Genomic DNA, 17,369 nt, shown 5'->3' on the forward strand with positions numbered 1-17,369 from the left:
GATCTCGATCGATAGTGTCGTATGCGGCTTTGAAGTCGATGAACAAACGATGTGTGGGCACATTGTACTCGCGGCATTTCTGCAGTACTTGACGAAGAGCGAACACCTGGTCCGTGGTAGATCGTTCGCTCATGAAACCCGCCTGGTACTGCCCCACGAACTCTCTTGCAATTGGTGATAGTCGACGGCATAGTATTTGGGAGAGTACCTTGTAGGCGGCGTTCAGCAGGGTGATTGCTCGGTAATTACAGCAATCCAGCTTGTCGCCCTTTTTGTAGATAGGACACACGACACCTTCCATCCACTCCTCCGGTAAAATCTCCTCCTCCCAAATCTTGGTAATCACTCAGTGCAGCGCTTTAGCCAGTGGCTCGCCACCGTGTTTTAGTAGCTCGCTTGGTATTTAGTTAACCCCAGCGGCTTTATTATTTTTGAGCCGGCCGATCTCCTCCTGGATTTCTTGGAGATCCGGAGCCGGTAGTGTAATGTCTTCCGCGCGTGCTCCCAGGTGCGTTACCGTGCCATCCTCGTCGTCTGCTGCATCGCCGTTCAGGTGTTCTTCGTAGTGCTGCCGCCACCTCTGGATCACCTCACACTGGTCCGTGAGAAGATTCCCGTTTGTATCTCTGCACATGTCGGCCTGTGGTACGTGGCCCCTGCGCGAGCGGTTCAACTTCTCGTAGAATTTCCGTGTGTCTTTAGCGCGGTACAGCTGCTCCATCGCTTCGCGATCACGGTCTTCCTGCTGGCGCTTTTTGGTCCGGAAAACCGAGTTCTGCCTGTTCCGTGTCTGTTTATATCGCGCCTCGTTCGCCCTCGTGCGGTGTTGCAGCATTCTCGCCCATGCTGCATTCTTCTCTTCGACTAACTGCTCGCATTCGCCGTCGTATCAGTCGCTTCTTCGGTCCGGGCCCACCGTACCTAGTGCAGTGGCTGCGGTGCTACCTATGGCGGATCGGATATCTCTCCAGCCATCTTCAAGGGCAACTGCGCCTAGCTGCTCTTCCGTTGGTAGTGCCACTTCCAACTGCTGCGCGTATTCTTGAGCCACTCTGCCATCTTGTAGCCGCTCGATGTTTAGCCGCGGCGTTCGGCTTCAACGAGAGCTATGCACTGTTGAAAGTTTTGAGCGTAAGCATACTGCAACCAGGTGGTGGTCCGAATCTATATTCGCACTGCGATAAGTGCGGACGTTTGTGATGTCCGAGAAGAATCTACCGTCGATTAGAACGTGGTCGATTTGATTTTTTGATACTTGGTCCGGTGATCTCCAGGTGACTTTGTGGATATCTTTGCGAGGGAAGAAGGTGCTTCGGATTACCATTCCACGGGAGGCTGCGAAGTTCACACATCGTTGGCCGTTGTCATTTGATACGGAATGCAGGTTGTTAGGCCCGATCACCGGTCTGTACATTGCCTCCCTTCCTACCTGTGCGTTCATGTCGCCGATGACAATTTTCACGTCTCGCAGAGGGCAACCGTCGTATGTCTGCTCCAGCTGCACGTAGAACGCTTCTTTCTCGTCGTCGGGTCTCCCTTCGTGTGGGCAGTGCACGTTGATGATGCTGTAGTTGAAGAAACGGCCTTTGATCCTCAACTTGCACATCCTTGCGTTGATCGGATGCCACCCGATCACACGTTGGCGCATCTTGCCCAGCACTATGAAGCCGATTCCCAGCTCGTTGGTTGTACCACAGCTCTGGTAGAAGGTAGCCGCTCGATGCCCGCTTTTCCACACCTTCTGTCCCGTTCAGCAAAGTTCCTGCAGCGCCACGATATCGAAGTTGCGGGGGTGTAGCTCGTCGTAGATTATCCTGTCACATCCTGCGAAGCCGAGCGATCTGCAGTTCCATGTTCCGAGTTTCCAATCGTGATCCTTTATTCGTCGCCTGGGTCGTTGCCGATTGTTCTGGGTCGTATTCTCTTCTGTATTGTTCGTTATGTGGGTTTTTTAAGGGGCGGCTTATAGGGCCTACGCCAACCACCTGTCTCGCCGGTGGGCCATCGTGCCAGGACTGCTTAAGGTCCCACCTGGGCACCAGGACAGGTTTACACCTTCCGAAGAAGGGTAACCCCCCTTCCCTGCCAGCATACGACCAAAGTTCCCACCGGGGTTGGTTACCCGATCTTCACTAAGGTTACTCGTATCCCAGTCGACGCCACGAGGAGGCCAGGGCTAGGAGTTACTGGGCAGGAAGCTAAGGACCGCAAGTGGGGTCTATTTTATGCCTTCAGGTACAAGAGGCTTACGCACTGCCCAGTCATTGCCGACTAAGAGCTGATTCTTGTAACTGTTAATACTCAAATTAAAGGCAATAATCACATTAATGAGCCTTACTTGTTTTTGTGAGCAAATCTCGCCTCAATCAAAAGTTATAGGTTTTTAAAAAAGTTGTTGTTTACAAACAACATGGGTATGAATGGGTTAATCGGCTGTGGAAATTGAGCTCGACAAACTAATGGATTCAAGATATCACATCAGATGAGCAATCGAAATGAAAAGTCCCAAAATCGTTTTTTCATCTGAAGGACGCCCGCCAGCACTTGTAGACTCATCACAAGGGTCAAGTGCATGTATACAAAGACAATACGCTAACAATAATACTAAATTCGCGCCAGTTTGATGAAATGTATGTTCGCAGCGGACCGGAAAACAGAGACACACGTACTCCATCACCGACAATAGCGTTGTTTGGTACAGCCTGATCAGGTCTCCTGTGTGGGCACTCCACCATGTTTCGGTTATTGAACGAAGAAAGTTGCTATGTTGTTGGCACTCCTATTGCAGATACCTAATATGACATCTCCAGGTACCTTTAGAGTTGAACAATACGGTAAGATTTTTGAATGATAAAATCTAATCAATCGTTTGACCCAGTAATAGAAACTGTAGTGGGGTGGGCGTAGCGTAGTTGGTAAATCGATTGCCTTGTACGCAGGGCACTTGGGTTCGAGTCCCGATCCCGTACATAGGGTTAGAAATTTTTCATGAGATTTTTCTAACCCGAAGAGGCGAAGGACCTTAAGGTTAAAACCTCTATAATCGAAATAAAAAAAAAACTGTAGTCTTTCTCTGGTTGAGATATGGGAACACTTGGGGTTTTGATGTCCCAGGAACTCCTTTTTCTGAGCTCAGGTTTCTGAGATCAGGAGTTCGGTTTTGCACCAGTACTTCTTCGAGTCGAGCTGTTGTTTTTGGAGGACCTTGATGAAACACCTTCTGGCATCTACAACGAAGCTTAGGAGAGGAAATGTTCCTCCTTTTTCTATTGCGGCGAAACAGAAGATCATGGGGTTCATCATAGACCCGCTCGGCAGTAGACAAGTTAGTACAGATATTCGTTGAGACATGTGGCTTAGCTGCCTTTAGCATTTCATAACTGGCGACACAAAAGGCGAACAGGTAGACCAACTTCGTCAAAGAAGAGATAGTTAGGTAGAGAAGAGCTGGCGAAGGTCTCCCGATAAGAATCTGAGTTGATATATGTCCTCTTCTCGTTAGCTGCGACTGATGCTGAATGTAATCATTTACTCTCCAGTATCTTCACTGGCTGAAGCATGGGGTCTTTAAAACAGCCAACTCCGCGTGTCAGCAGATCCACGCAATTCAAGCTCGAATCAGTGACGACTCCACTTATTGCCACCTGGTTTGCTGGTACATATACTCTGTACTCCTTCGTAAAAAGTCTGTGGCGAGCAATATCATTTGCCTTTCAGACTATTTACCAGCACCCAAAGTTTATCCGAGCGAATTTTCGATTGTCACGGCCGAATATCGCTCCATCAGACTCGATAAATCTGCAGTAGATCCAAGCATTTTTTCTTTGGTCCAGTAAAAGATCACGAAGGACCCGGTGGAGGAGGATGGGTACAATTTTACACGGGGCGTCGATTTTATTTCGACATCCATATCTCCTTGAGGCGAATCATTGTTGGAGGAAGTTTCTTTTGCAAGAGCCTATTACCCGATACAGGATGTAAGTACGACAAGAATGGAGAATGTAATATAATAGCTGTACTTAACTTGTATAAAAAATATACGGGCAGACCACAAGAACCGAAGCACTGACCCTGCTTTGTAGGTCGAATAAGGGTTAACACGCTCCCACAAAAGAAATAAAAAATCCCGAAACCTCGAATTACTTCGAAATTGGTTTCCAAATAATTCGTCTCGAATACAAGAAATGTGCAAATTCAAAATTTTATCAATTTTACGGCTAAACAATACTGTTTTGAGTTTTGGCGACTTGTTATTGGAGTCATTAAGGAAGATTTTCACAATTAGACCGTCATGTTCCTAAATGAAGCGTAAAGGCATTCATGAAATTTATCTTTTAACATGAATTGTCAAGTCTTCAGCAAAGTTGTGGAAAATGTTATTTTCAGTAATTCAGCTGAAGATACCAACACACGATTTAAATTTAAAGTTCATTTTTTAAGAATAAATTTTGTCGAATTTGTTTCTTTTCAAAAATTAGTTTAGTCATGTAAACAACCCAGAACTTTATTGAACATTATAATATACTACGAAGCTACATCTGTTTCTTTGATTACAAATGATTTACTTCGTGACCTGTTTTCTCAAACAGAAGCATACATATGCAGATGAAATACTACAAAATCCTAAATGAATGGTTAGTATCCGTAAGTCTCCAAGAATGTTAAGAACGAATGAAACTGCGAGGATATGAGTTTTTAAAGGCGAAGAAGACTCAAATTGTCTAGTTAATCACAGTGAAAGGTGATATTTCAGAAACTTTACTGAACTCACCAAAGCTAAAGGCATGGATTTACAAAGTTTTGACCACAGTGGAATGACAAGAAATGTGATTTGCTGACGAATGGAAAAGGCAAAATCCAAGAAGAGCCAAGATTCCGTATGTCATACACGATTAATTTTAATATAAGTTTTACGGCCTATGTTTAAAGATACGAGAAATTTTGATGTTTCGCATTGACACCATGTTTAACATACTTTAGGTAGTAAGAAATGTATTGTATCTTTCTTCTTTGGATTGGTTAAAATGTCCAAAAGTCTAGTATGGAGATTACTAGTTTTTTTTAAGTGTACAAAGTATAGTTCGCTTTATAAATTTTCTTGAACTGGTCTTATGATCCGAGTGGTCGAAACTTCTGTGAAAACCTATAACAACGAACTTCTCATAACAATTGGGACATTAGGAGAGGGAGGATCTAAGGGTTTCAAAGTTCTTCAATAACTTTGAAACGAATGAATATTTTTACTTACAGTCTTCAACAATATTATGTGGTTTTAATACTACAACATTTGTCTCGAACATCGTTTGCACGAAAAGTCACAATGAAAAAGGTTATATTAAAAAACTGAATTTAAAGGAGTTGCCTTAGAAAACGCTTTATAAATCGATAACCTTAAGTACTACAAGTTCAAGAGATCGAGGTAGGCTTTGAGCAAAGTTGGACGTAAATTCTTAATGTGTCACGTTTTTTCACCGATTGAAAAACAGTTCTTGATAATGAAAGTTTAGACTTTTTATACTGAAGAAATGAACCGTTTAAAACTGTAAAGTTCAGTTTAGTGAAAACATCAGTATCGGCATCGGTTTGTTACTAATTTGCAGTCAGAATCGTCACCCGGCTCCTCGTCGATGCCTTCTTCGTCAACTACATCTCAAGTTTTTCATTGCTGTGGTAACCCAGCTGAGCGGAATGATTGGAGAAAGTAGTCTGTTGGTGGTGTCATCACCCAAATAAATCTGGTGAGATCAATCCGATTTATAATAATTTTCATTGTCCATTTTATTGAATATATAAAATCACTCCAAACCCACATCCCATTTCCTTCCCTACTAACAAAATCTAACATCCGTAATACCTATGGAGATTGCGTGCGTTCCCCGTATCTTCTTAAGTAGGTATTCAACTAACATTCCCTTCCCTTTAGCGATCGTAAGGACATGGCCAGGTGTGCAATGAACTATACTGTCGTATAAAAAAGTTTTCACTGTATCAGCCACCCATGATGAGTGCGGTCGTTTTTGCTATGCTATGCTATGCTAACCTTAAGTCCTACAAGTTCAAGTTGTTCAACAAAATTCTACATTATGAGCATTTCGAAAACTTTGTCGAAGACACCAACTTTCTACCTCGTCAGTATAAAAAGTTAATTTTCTAGTTCAATCGTAGTAAGCCATGCCTCAATTTAATTTTTATCAGATTGTGAGGAATGTTCATACGAACAATTCCTCCAAAGACACCCTGTGAATGATTTCGATAGTTTGGCCTCTAGTGAATTAAGTTCACGTTTTTGGGATTTCCGACCACTGTGCGCTGCCTGCTGGCTCGTGGTGGAATCGCATTGGTTTATAGTAGTTGTTAAGCCAACCAACTAAACCTACCGTTAAGTACTGCTTTAGTAGGGATTGTGTTCTTGTTTATTTTGTTTTGTGTTAATAGTCATGTTTTTATCCATAGCTACTTTTCCTTATTTGCTGTCCAACCTTCGCAAATATCGTCACCTGTTGAGACATCAACCGATCCAGAGGTGTCGATCATAAGGATTTACATCTGTTTACAACCACCTTCGCCGGGCTTCTTATCCTTCTTGGTGCTAGTCGTTCCTATTTATCTGTTAGCTAGTGCTGAGAACTTCTCGGCGGCGGTATTTCACCCTATACCGATGCCCATTTTCGCGATCAATTTAGCTGGGACTCTAACGAAATAATCATCGGCGATGACATTTCTCTAGACAACGATATCCCAATTTTCTTAAACTTCGTGTTTTTCCTGATTAGCTGCCGTTGCTAGCCCGCTGTCCGATATCTGCTGTCTACTCCCTACTGTTGCTAATGTAGAAGCTTGTCGAAACGTGAACCGATCCTTCAGAGAAGCCGTTCAACTTGACATACATACCTTTCCAGACACCCTCGTAAAGTTTCGTCCTTGGTTTCTTCATTGACTTGTTTCTAGAGTGACCGAGCTCAAACGCAGTTTATTTTTTTCCTGAACAGGAAGTTAATAAATTTTTAAAAGTAGTGCAAAGTCCTCATGGGGGGGGGGTGTTTGAACTCCCAACCCCCCCCCCCCCCCCTCCCGGCGCACGGGCCTGTACTGTAAATCCCATATCTAGAAACAAGTGGAAACAAATCTGTTAAATATAGATAAGTGAAACCACTTGTCATGTCAAGCCGATTATACTGCATAGTCAAATTGAATAATCAAAAAAATGATTGGCGCAGGTATTTCCGATTTCTGCCAGCTTAGTCCGAAGTAAAACACAAGAAATTGTGCTGTATTGCTGTGGTTTTTATCGTTAGTATGATGTACGATGGTACAAACAATTCTATCCAAATTTGCGCATTGTGTGGATCAAAAAGTGTTATGCTTCAGTGATGTATACGAAGTTTGAAATCTACTGAAATAAATTATCCCAAGGTTAAAGAATGTTGATTAACATGTGGAAATAGTGCTACTTGAAATTTTCGATAAATTAAAAACAACAGAGAGCTCTGTATACCAAAAATAATCTCAAATACATCATGAAGTACAAAGAATGTTTTGTTGATCTGGACAATGGAGTGCGAATGGTGTCTTCCAGCCCAACTCCTTAATATCTTTTGCTTGTCCAAGGCTCTATTCCACCTAGAAAAACGCCGTGTAACTATGAAGTTCAGATTACTGCAAGTTCATTCTGCTAATATACTTATGCGTTGCGTTGTGATGATAATTTTGGCGAATTGCACACTGACTTCATCATGTTTGACTGTTGATTATCTAGTAAGATTTGCAAAGCATAGTTTAGTTAGTTGTCGAGTACACGATCACTCGAAAACAGAAAAGATCCTGTTTAGTTTTTGGCTATTTTTAAACTCTGGGTAATCGGCTACCGAGAGTATCCTATGTTTTCTTAACAAAAGCAATTTGAACTCCATACAGCCGACCGTGGGAGTATTGTCTAGAAAAGATAATCTTATCTGCATAATGAGCCGGATCACTATTTATTGCGACAGTATTTAGACAAATTTAGCTATTTCTTCTCTACGATATATTTATTGTGTTGAAAACTACCGAATGAGAATATGTTATACAGACAAAGAGACCTCAAGATGGTTTAAATCAAGGAAAGTATTTCCTATTTTCCATATCGGATTGTTTGTGAAATACACACATACGAAACAATAATATCGAACATTGAAAAGAAAAACAGGATCATTAACCTGATACACGGGCTTGTTAGCAATATCGGAACTTGAAATTAGATTCATAAAAACAGAAGCGGCGAATTTTTAGTACATATTGATCTGTGATCATTGATACTAGTCAGATCAAAATCTTATTGGGGCTGATTTCTGACAACTATATATTGAGAAAAAATATTAATCGAGCGTTGTATACAAACCGAACCTATAAAAGAAAACCAAGAAATAATTTTGAGCCCAAAATAACCATTAACTGTACCGAAAGATTTACTCTGCAAGACGGATACACTAGCAGCTTCACGCGCGCGTCGTTTGTCCCCCTTACCTGTCAGATTACGACCACAGATCCTAGCCGATCTTCACTAATGCCAGATTAAAGTGTTATTGGAACTGATTTCCGAACAACTATTTATTTTTACGGTAGTGTTTTTTCTGTTCGCACCCTCTCATTCTGCTACTATCGGCAGAAGACTGATAGCACCCAGTCGTCGCCGGTCTAAGGACCAAATGTCATCAATAGACTTAGACTTGCGTGGATGCATGAGATAAGAAACTTGTGAGAACTATGACGACCGTTGATTCTGTTAATATACTTACAAATAAAGTTAAGCGGATGCAGTAAGGACAAACGTAACGCAAAGGTATTTTTTGCTTCACAATGAATGAATAGAAATGAGATTTTCAAGTGAAACCAAACATAATTTAGATTAGCAAATTTGTTTTGAAACTTTTAATTTAAACGCCATTTGTTTGTTGCTAGAGATTCATTTCAATTTTTTTTACTGGAGCTTAACTAAAGGTATACCGTTTCAACAATCAAGCTTATAGTGGAATACTTTCCCTACCACCTACAATGTTAAGATCTTAGATAATAGAACCAATCATAGTTCACTCTATTGACATCATGCCAACAAGTTGTCATCGGTATTCTCGAACAACACAAACCAACCCGTGATTTTGGCATCCACTCGTACAGCCCAAGAAAAGCAAGATTGCGTATCCCTCCATGTGGGTAAAAACCTACTCATAGCTCTACTTACCTTCCTACTTGTGCCTAAACTTTCTTTTCGATCTCCCTTCCTCTCTGATGAAACGATAAAGCCAAAGCCCATTCCATGCATAATTCCCAACCCATGCGCATTTGCCAAAAAAAAACTGTAGTTAGTTTTTGTCCTCCCGTCCGAAGCGGCTCCACTATGCAGCTCTCTGCTACATAGATCAGCATTATTCAACCCTCGGATTCTGCTTGTTGTCGAGTACTAGACTGCGTCTATCGGGGACAGAATGGCGCCAGTAAATATCGATTGGACGAGAACTTTGAGAGATGGTTGTGCGTTTGTGTATAGTAAAAAGTTTGGCGCATAAAAACTGTGTCACGTGGTCCTTCGACATTTGTGTGACGCTCGACGTTGGACTGGGGAAAATCTCGGTAACATTTCTACGAGTTTTCCATTCCAGGTTCATACCAGAAAGGCTGAATGAAGGAATGCTCGTACCACGGGTCAGTAGAACGTTGCATCGTTCTTTTTTCTACCGGGGGCTGAAAATATGATCGGCTACCCTTCAAGGTAAATAGTTCTACATAACGATTTCCTCCCCAATGTGTCCCATGTTGGCGAATGACACAAATATGACGGAGAAAAACATCGAAACACCCACGTACAGACATTACCGCTCTTCGAAAAACAATAGCCGCATAAGTCGGAGATGGAGGGCAATTGTAAACGAGCCAAACTAGCAAGATTTATAATTATTATCAATGTTCAACATAAGTCGTGATTTATTTTTATGTGTCATAAATAAAATTAATGAAGTGAAACAATGGAGATCTATCGGGTGATTTCATCGAGGGCGGTGAGGAAAATCCCATTTTAAGTGTTCGCTAGTAGATCGCTGGTGTTTCGTTATAAAATTATGCAAATTATGCGCCATTTTTTCTTCCTTCAGCTGCTTAAGCTAATGGCACATGGTCGGTTTATTGGTGCGAATCAAACGCGCGCGCGCCTTTATTCGAGTAGCAAAATAAATACCTAATTTTCAATACAGAAATGTCAGCCTGGCGGCACCGGTGCTTTGTTTTGTTGTTTTAATCCCAAACAACCGTATCGCCAGCCGTTCGACGGTGTACTGAATCCCGTGTCTACTAGTGGTGATTAAAATCAATCACGATTCTACCACGTCGCAGTTGAGGGTTACTAATTAATTCACGAGCTGCTCAACCTGCCCACGCTCAGTGTTAAGGTGAGTATCTTATTTATTCCAGGCAGCAACCACTTTGGTGTAGTTCGACGTATAATCCATGATTTGGGACATTAAAATGAATTCGGTAAATTTGTGTATTGGGGGAAATATTAGACATTGGTTTGCACAATAGGGGAAGGATTGAATAAATTTTATTTATCTTTAATTATACCAGCAGCGTTAGCTTACCAATAATATGAAAAATTAATTTAAGATCGGAAATCTAAAGGCACTGAAAATGAAGAGTATGACAATATAGTAAAATCCTGAAGGATTGTCGCCTTTCTATGCTCTATCCGGCATCACATTGGCCGCAGCTCAACAGTACTGTAGATGTGGTAGGTTCATACATAAATTGCTGACGGACTTCCAACTGCTCAGTGACAAACGAGTACGGCTCCAGCCTCCCGCACACCGTTTCGAACCGAGGTAGGTTAGGGTGCATTCTTCAAATGGTCGTTTGTGAACCGAGCAGCAATTTTTCCGAACTTATACCATGGAGAGGAGGGAAATGTTGCCGCAAACAGCTCCGCAGGCATACACTGAAATATAAATCAATACGAAACCAGACAACCAGACGCCTCAATGGGAAACAGTTTCTTACCATCAACCAGCATGAGTGCGTACAGCGAGCGAGAAAAGCGCACTGTCGTCGGTTTCGCCAGTTCTGATAGATAGTGGCACCAATTGCGAAAAAAAATCGGAAATCCGCAACAAGAGGGCAAACATTTTTTATCCTGTTTGTGGTAAACCGTGCAACTAGGTACTTCTCAAGCAAGGGGAATCGTGTTATCGACTGGAAAATATATCAGAATGCCAAGCCAAATTTAGGTTGGAACAGATCAAAGAAGGCGTATGAAATATCTAAACTGACCTATTTCAACCAGCACTTAAAGATGAGAAGACTCATTCGACCCGACAGTGTAGTTACATATACCAGACTTGCTACTCAGCGAATATAATTTTTGATGATGTCACCAAAATTGGTGATAATACAAATAGATTTCTTTAATGTTGGTCATTAACAGTTTTTCAACTCTTGTTATTAAGAGATAATCCTACTTTCTGAGCACAGAATCGTGGGTCATTTTCTTAGTTTTATTGGATTAAAACGGATTTTTACACTACAGTTTCGTTCAGCCGTTAGTGTAACAGGAGAGTGTTGTTGTCCCTTCATGTAACAAGACAACCACTTCTCTACTTGTGAGTTTGATGGGAGAAAGAATTTTTTCACCCCCCCCCCCCTTGCAATACACCTCTCGTTCCAAAAGTTCGTCTAAACTGCCCGAAAGCCATGCACGTTTTTTGACTCTGTACCAGTAGTTCTCAGTAGTTATATGGAACGGGTTGGCCTGTTGAGAAACCAGGGCAATGGAAATATTTACTTCCTTAGATTTTTTTGACTTGTGAAGTTCCAAAGTCAGATTTTGAGCACAAAAGTTCAAGTGTCACGACTGCAGCGGCATATATCCTGCCAAATATTAAATTTGTACATATTTAGAGTTAGGAAGTATTCCGTAGTTTGGTTCTAATCGCAGGTTTCTTGCAATACACAACGTTTAGCTTACGGGTATGGAATCATTTGAATTTGCTCTGGTGGAGAGTCTCAATTAGTCAATTCCTAGTTTTGCATGGCTTTCGTTTTTTTGTAATTGGTTCATTTAACACGGCCGCATGAGTAATCTTGGTTGAGGCTGCTTTAATAATGTTGCTGGTTGTTGATTGGGAGGCACTGGGTGCAATCGTTGTTATTGCACCTGTGGTAATGGGAGTAGGTTTCGAGATATAAGATGCATCAATTATTGGATTTGATTTGTGTTTTAGAGGCGTATATCGAAAGCTGTCTGTTGGTGTTAACTGTAGTAGGTTGATTTTTACAATTGTTTTTCCGTAATGTGCCATCTGGTTAGAGAACTTGCACGTTGGAATGTGACTAGGTACCTTGCGTTATTTGCGTATAGTTAAAGTATTTTCCTCTTTTGGCTACTAAAGTCAGATAGAGAAAGATAGGTTTTGTCAGTCACATACTCATAACACGAACACCATTGTGAATGCCAGTGAAAATATCGCTCGTAATGATTGTCAGTTCTCCGTATTCCGACATGAATCTTTTAATTATTTCGTGCGCGATGCTAGGTCGTGTGAACGCATTTCGATTTCATCGTTATCGATGTAAACAGGGATCTTGGCTTTAACATTGTCATGTTCGACTTAGTGTTGTTCTTCACAATGAAGTTTTTCTATCTGGGCTAAACTTCTCAACGCTACCAGTACAGGCTTAGTATGAGTAAATCAAAGTGTTTATTTGATTACGCAACCGGAAGTAACGATAATGTATTATTTGTGCAATGGATAAGTAACAATGTGGAAAGAAGAAAAGTTTGCTTGTTTTACTAATAAAAACTGTGTCACGTGGTCCTTCGACATTTGTGTGACGATCGACGTAGGACTGGGGAAAATCTCGGTAAAATTTCTACAACTATGACTAGTTTTCCAATCCAAGCTCATACCAGAAAGGCTGAATGAAGGAATGCTCGTATCACGGGTCAGTGCAATGTTGCATCGTTCTTTTTTGCAGGGGGCTGAAATATGAACGCAATGCACTGTTTGTGCAATGGATAAGCAACAAATTGGTAGGAAGAATCGTTTGCTTATTTTACTGATTGCTTTTTTACTGTGCAAAATTAGAAGGTAGTCTGATTTCCACAGTTATTTGCTGTGTTTGGATATCCTTTCCGGCACCACAATACTGTCTGAAATAGTGATTTGTAGCATTTAAGTTTGACATGATGGTACTAAGGGGTCTCCTCATCAGTTAGCTAAAAAATCGATTTTTTTAGTTGAATCGTAAATACTTTTGTCTGAGAATATTCTTGTATAATATCAGAGTCCAGCTGATTAACATCTAATGCCTGTAAATTTCCTTCAATTTGATTTTTTCTTTCTAATGACTTTAAAGCTTATTTTATGAAAACCATGTTTTTTTTAAAATTCCGTGCACGATTGTAAAATACAATAACAGCTACGTATAAAAGTAAAATGTTGGTTTTTAAATAGTGATGCATAGATACATAGATTAAACTAAAATGCATTGAAAATGTCCTTTTTCAATGTTATTAACGCACTTACTGCTAAAAAAGACCGTAAGATCGAATACTTCATCAAAAAAGACTAATATTTTCAAAATTTCAACTTTTTGTCACTATAATAGACTATAATGTGCAAAAACCCCTTCCGTATAGGGAAGTATTCATTTTTTTTGTTTCAGATAAAAATTACGAACTCTTTCGCGGAGTTCAAAAATACAAAAAAGATCGCGTTTTTATTCATTTCGTTTATTTGATAAGGCAAGTTGCTAAATTATTTGTTTTACATTTTAAATTTTTAAAATCTAGGGGATTACAAATTAAAATATTTTTTTATGAAACTTAGGAAATTTTACAGCTATGTTACACATATACAAGATGGACCAAAATACTTTGAGTTTGGGGTCAACTAGAGCTATTGTTATGAGTAGTAGTAAACGATTTCGCAGTACGACTCAGATGTAGATCTGGCACACACCGAGTTGCGCGTGCGATGTCCTGTTTTCGTCATCTGCGACTGATGCTGAATGCAATCGTTTGCAGTCCAGTACCTTCACTGGTTGAAGCACTGGGTCTTTTAAACTGCTAACCTCGTGTGTCAGCAGATCCGCGCAATTCAGACTCGAATCGGAAGCAACTCCACTGATTTCAACCAGGTCAGCTGGTACATGTACTTTGTACGTCTTCGTAAGAGGTCCGTAGCCAGCAATATCATTTCCTGCTTCAAACAATTTACCACAACCCGAAACTTATTATTGCGAATTTCTTCCACGGTCGAATATCGTTCTGTCAGAATAAAATTTGAACCCTGAAGTTGATTTTCCTTCGAGTCCCATCGCACCTTGAGGTGAATTATTGCCAGAGGAAGACATTCGATCCAATGGCCTAGGGCCCAGTGCAGGATAACAGAAGAGACAAGAATGTGGAAAGTAATATAATATGCTTAAGGACATTATACAAGCAAGCCGCAACATAGCTCCTATGCCACACATCCCTCTTTCCCATGCCTTACCATGTATCTGACATACGTTTTTAACTAACCTTGCCGGTGTGCCACGAAACTGCTACTTGAGAAAGCTATAGCTTCCTACACAATCACCCCGAGTTTTTGACGGAATACCATCTGTAGTTCTTATTTTGTGCGAAAGTATCACCCCTTTTCACTTGGGGTTTCTTTTCGAAACACTTTTATTTTTCTTCTTCTAATTTTCATTTCACTTTTTCAAATGCACTTTAATCACACACCACTGAAAATTACACCCGCGAAACTTTAATCATTCGATAACAAAACTTCAAATCATCTGCCCCTATACAGATGACCGAAGGAAAATGTCCGAAAACTTTCATTCGTGCGTTTGAATTTTCACTTCAAATTTAAATTTTTCTCAATGTAAACAAGCGAGTAATGACTGACCTAGCAACAAGCATGCGTTCCTGGCTTCTACATATCTTCACCTTCAATTCAGTCGAGTGGGCCGTTCGCCTTTCACACCCAGCAGAAGCGACAGATAGGAAAACTCAAATCAATCGAAGCAACCCAGCTTTTCGTTGTTTGTGAGTAACGGTAGGAACTTTCCCGGTAATTTGACTAAACAGGAGCACACGCATGTAAAAACGCACTTTTTTATTCGAATATACGGGAAAACTTATATTTATTCATGTCAGATACATGGTTAGGCAGGGGAAAGAGGGGTGTGTGGCGTATGAGCTATGTTATGGCTTTCTTGTATAATGTCCTTAAAAATATTCAACTATCTTGTCTCATTCTCTTTCAGAAATTCAAGCAAAAAAGACCATTAGTAAACTACTTAGCTCTTTTGGTTGGGTGGAGAGGGGGGTGGTTTCAAAATGTAAGAGGTTGTAACATAAAGGGGAGGGAAAGTAGGCAACAATGTTACGCAACATGCTATATTCAAAGAAGTTTTTTTTGAGGAATTTGCTACATACTAGAGGAGGGGTATGATTTAAATAAATTTGTGACAATTTGTCCCGGGTGGGGAGGGCGAGTCAGTTTTGGGTAATTTTTTCGTTACGTAATTTATGAATGGGCCCAAATGATGGGTATTTGAAGAGAAAAATCAATATTTGCCTCAAAAATTCATCGTTAATTGCATAAAAAAATATTATTTGTTCAAATTTCGCAAAACGAGTCTTGAGACTTGATAATTCAATAAGTTTGCTGTAAATAAAATTGAAGATTTCTTGAGATATTCTTCATACCGACCTCGAAGACATGGTTTCGAGAAAAACGCATGTAAAGTTTTGTGTAGAATTTGATGATAAGTAATGTGAACCACCTAGGTGTTATTGGCACAGACCAACAGACATAAAACTCGAAAACAATTATTTGCCTGCTTTAACGGTCATTTTTGATATATTTTTAGTAGGGACTGTGACCGCATTTGAGATTATGGTGCCACTGATATACGCGCAAGTATACAGGGGATAGACGACTAGTGAAAAATTGTTCCCGAGCCTGAGGGATTACCCTTTTGCAAATGACTGGTTGGGACCGTGTATAAAAGGTGGAGCTATTTTTCTAGTAAAACTGGCGGATCAATATTTTTTGATGAAATTTCCTCATAGTGTTATGTCTGTTGGTATTGGTTTGTAGTTTTTTATAGGATCTTACAGATAAAAATCGGTTCGGTTCAAAGTTTTTCATTAGCAAAAGTAATAATAATATATCATTTGTGGAGAATGTTTCTATTGTTCGAATTACTTCAAAAGAGTTTTAAATATATGTATTCTTAAAATTTCGGAATACGCAAAAGAAAAAGGATTTTTTCAATAAAAACTGACTGAACTCCTTCTAAAAAAATTACGTACCGTGACATGACTCCCTACCTCCTGTCGTCACGTATCTTCTCAAAATACAAAACTCTCCCTCTCACTTATAATGCTAATTGCTACTTCATTTATTGATGGTCCCTTTGTGTATCCATTTTTTCTGTTTTCGAATTCTCTATAGCAACAGATTAAATTGTTTGCGCTAATTTATTGAATATATTGCCAGTGACTATAGTTGTATTATGTCGCAAAATTTGAATTTTAGACCTCTCCACATTTTGAAAAAGTTTTGAAATATACATGGGTCAGCAAACTTTTTTGTTTTAGGTGTGAATTTAAGAACTTTCGCCAAAAATGGCTTAATTTAGACATGATTTAAAGGTGTCTCCAATCAAATCAAATTGCTATGTTTCCATAGGAAAATCACTTACACTCTGATTTAATAGGTCCTACATGTCTACATATCATCAAAGTTTGTTCCTTAAACATATCTTAACATGTTATAACAGGTGAATATAACTCTAATCGTAATAGAAAATTTGTTAACTGGATTTTTACTTAGAAAAGAATACCAAAACCATACTTTTCAATATGAAAATCCAGTGAACAAATTTTCTATTGCGATTAGAGCTATGTTCACCTGTTAAAACATGTTAAGATATGTCTAAAGAACAACCTTTGATGATTTGTGGACATGTAGGACCTATTGAATTAGAGTGTAAGCGATATTTCTATGGAAACATCAAAAACACGATTTTTGATTGGAACCACCTCTAAATCATGTCCAAATTAAGCCATTTTTGGCGAAAGTTCTTAAATTCACACTTAAAACAAAAATTTGAGCTGACTCATGTATATTTCAAAACTTTTTCAAAATGTGGAAAGGTCTAATATTTTTATATAAAAAAACTTAAAAAAATAATTTTAGTACGCCATTCATTGCAGAAGTTTCAAATAGTTATACCTAAACCACAAATATAACATTCTCCTGATGTCAAGAAGTATATTTCCCCTTCACTGCATCAAATTCTTCTATTTCTTTGCGCCCCAAATTCGATAACTTTAAGTCTTTGCT

Source organism: Topomyia yanbarensis, chromosome 3, assembly GCF_030247195.1.
Source record: "Topomyia yanbarensis strain Yona2022 chromosome 3, ASM3024719v1, whole genome shotgun sequence".
Lineage (NCBI taxonomy): Eukaryota > Metazoa > Arthropoda > Insecta > Diptera > Culicidae > Topomyia > Topomyia yanbarensis.